A 3546-nucleotide genomic window follows, 5' to 3' on the forward strand; every position below is an offset into this window, starting at 1 on the left:
CTTCTACTGTGACCCAACGCATTCACCCAGAAAGGAACACTGATGTAGCACAGGAGCCCCGTGACCTCGCCTGAGTGTGAGCATGAATAAATGTGTTTGTGTTTGTACATGAGAAGTGAAAAAGGATTCTCGAGGCAATTTACGTAATTTCTAACATTTTCAGCTACGCCAAAGAGATCGATTGCCTGTTCAAGTGTAACTGAACATCTTATCTCCCACTGACTTCTTTTGTTATTTTTACTTTGGTAAAACAGCGCCCCCACTTGTTCATCAACCTGGTTTAGGACAAATAAACAGGATTATTGAGTTTTGGCGGAGGTATACGAGGTCTCTTAGATAATAAACCGACCCTTTTATTATTTTTTTTAACTATATGGATTTGAATGACATGCGATTACACCAATCATGCTTGAACCCTCGTGCGCATGCGTGAGTTTTTTCACGCGTGTCGGTGACGTCATTTCCCTGTGGGCAGGCCTTGAGTGAGATGTGGTCTCGCCCTCTCGGCTGAATTCCTTTGTTTCACACGCTGCTCGAGACGGCGCGCGTTGCTTTATCAAAATTTTTTCTGGACCTGTGAGGAATATCCGAGTGGACACTATTCGAGAAATTAAGCTGGTTTTCTGTGAAAAGTTTAACGGCTGATGAGAGATTATGGGGTGTTTCTGTCGGTGTAAGGACTTCCCACGGAGCGGGACGTCCTGCAGCGCTTCCAGGCGCTGTCGTCGGCCTGTTTCGAGCTGAAAACATCCTAATTTAAGGCTTAATTCACCCAGGACATCGTGAGAGAACAGAGAAGATTCAGAAGAGGCCGGCATGAGGAATTTATGCGGACATTCCACTGTTTAAGGACATTTTTTTAATGAAAGACGTACGCGCAAATTCGCCGAGTCGTTTCCGTGACGACTCGTCAAATCTGTGTGCGCCGCGACAGGAAAAACACCTCCGTGTTGAAAACCATTTGTAGAATTCAGGCGGCTTTTAATGGCTTTCAACAAGTGAGTAACTGAGAAATTGTTTAACAGCTTGGGCATGTTCCAACTTGCCCGTTAAGATTTCCAACGGAGATGTTTTTCCTGCCGCGACCCCCCGCGGTCGGGTCCAGCCCGACATGCGACTCTGCCCACACGTTCTTTCATTACAAAATGACCGTTAACAATGGAATGTCCGAATAAACTCCTCATGCCGACTTCTTCTGAAAGTTCTCTGTTCTCTGACGACTTACTGCGTCAACAGAGCCTGAAATGTGGAAGTTTTCAACTTGAAACGGCGAGACGCTGCCGCCTCGAAGCGCAGATCGCCGTCAGGCGCCGTGGACAGTCCTTAAAGCGACACTACCAGACCAAAATCTCTCATCAGCCGTTAAAATTTTTACCGAAAACCAGCTGAATTTATTGAATGGTGTCCACTCAGTTGTGCCTTACAGTTTTGAAAAAAATTTTTATCAAACAAAGCAACAGTCTCTGAGCCATTCCTAAACAATGAAAAAAAATCGACGAGCGGGTGGACGACTCCTCACTCAAAGACTGCCAACAGGCGAATGACGTAACCGACAGGCGTGAAAAAACTCTCGCATGCCCACGAGGGTTCAAGCATGTCTGATGTAATCACACGTGATTCAAATCCATATGGTTTTTGAAAAAATAATAAGGTCGGATACTTTTCTAATAGACCTCGTACACTCTCTAAGTACCCTTTGGTTTAAAATATACTGTAATTAATGCATATGCTGTATGTGGGCTCAATTAATCTTTTACCTACCAAGTAGGTTATGTTACCACTCGCATGTGTTCAGGTTGTTAGCAGGATTATACAAAAAGGAAGAAACAGAACTGTACCAAAATATGCAGGACATAACTCAAGGAAGAAGCCATTATATTTTAGGTTTTTGTTAACATTGTTAGATGGGCTCATCGAGATCAAAGTTCAAGATTGTGCTCAAAGTTCAGCAATGGCAACCAAAGGTAAGTGATCACTGTAAATGGACTGCAGTTATATAGCGTTTTTCCATCTGCATCAGATGTTCAAAGCGCTTTACAATAATGCCTCACATTCACCCTGATGTGAGGGTGCTGCCATACAAGGTACTCACTACACACCGGGAGCAACTAGGGGATTAAGGACCTTGCTCAAGGGCCCTTAGTGATTTTCTGGTCAGGCTGGGATTTGAACCGAGGATCCTCTGGTCTAAAGCCCAACGCTTAACCACTAGACCATCACCTCCCCAACACCACTGTCAAAAATTATCATCAAAAGTCACCAATCAGAGTCAACATTAAGGATAAAACTTCAGTGATCAGGATCAAAGGTCAGTGAATAGAATAAAAGTTTAGGACCATGAGCAGCAATTGGAACCAAAGGTCAGTATTAAGGATCAAAGTGCAGTGATCAGGATCAAAGGTCAGTGAATGGAATCTAAGTTTAGGATCATAATCAAAATTCAGCAGTCTGATCAAAAGGTCAACTTTACGGATCAACATTTAGTGGTCAGGAGCAATAGAATTAACAAGAGCAGTTATGTTGAAAATTCTAATTATTTATATAATACAAGAAGGTCTACTGGGGCTTGTATCAATTGGTACAATTGTTAGAAGCTATATATCATTAGAAGATTTTGTCTTAGTTTGGTCTTAGCGCACTTGCCGTAGCTGATGACATCATATAACACACCCCCCACCCATACCCATGCCTCAGTGGTAATGTTGTGTTCACCTGTAACTGTTCAACAAAGGGTTTCTATTGGACTGATCTCTCTGTGCCGCACTCTGTGACCGGAGTCCCTGTTCTTAAAGCTGCTATCAACACAGTATTCCAGAGATTCATTCTCTAACACTGCCAAACCACATGAATAGCATCAAAGGTCAGGAAATAGACTGTTTTTCTTTTCCATCTCAATTAGGCACTCAAAGCCCTTTATAGTGATGCCTCACATTATTCAGTTCATACACACATCAGGTTTGTGTCATGAAAAGTGCTCCACTGCACACCAGGAGGAACTTTAAGATTAAGAACCTTGTAAAGGGCTCCTCAGTAATTTTCCTCTCCGACAGGGAATCAAACTGAATATCCTCTGGTCTCAAACCCACCTCTTTGATCACCAGACTAGCATTTGGATTAGGATCAAAGTTTCCCAGTCAGGATCAAAGATGAGTGCCGGCCTTATTTTATTTTTTCTTTATGTATTTCATGCAATCATACAATGTTTTAAGATCACTTCAAATGTTATTGTCAAAGATGAAGAGATTGTGAAAGGAATTTCCTGAGCAGGAGGTATGTCATGCCAACTCCTGCTCTCTGATCAGCTGCCAACAACATGATCTGAAAACAACCTAAATATAACAACTACGAGACTCATAGTTCTTTTTTGAAGCAATCCATGTACAGCACTATCTAAATTCAAATGTAAATACTGTATCAGTCAGGTTGGTCTGACTGATATTTACTGCAGATGCAAGAATAACGTTCATGCTTCATGAAAACTGGTGGTATTTAACTTGTGTTCTGACTAGTTTTGCTTTAAGATTGGAAATATTAATAATGGTCACT

This window comes from Thalassophryne amazonica, chromosome 12, assembly GCF_902500255.1.
Source record: "Thalassophryne amazonica chromosome 12, fThaAma1.1, whole genome shotgun sequence".
NCBI classification, from domain to species: Eukaryota; Metazoa; Chordata; class Actinopteri; order Batrachoidiformes; family Batrachoididae; genus Thalassophryne; species Thalassophryne amazonica.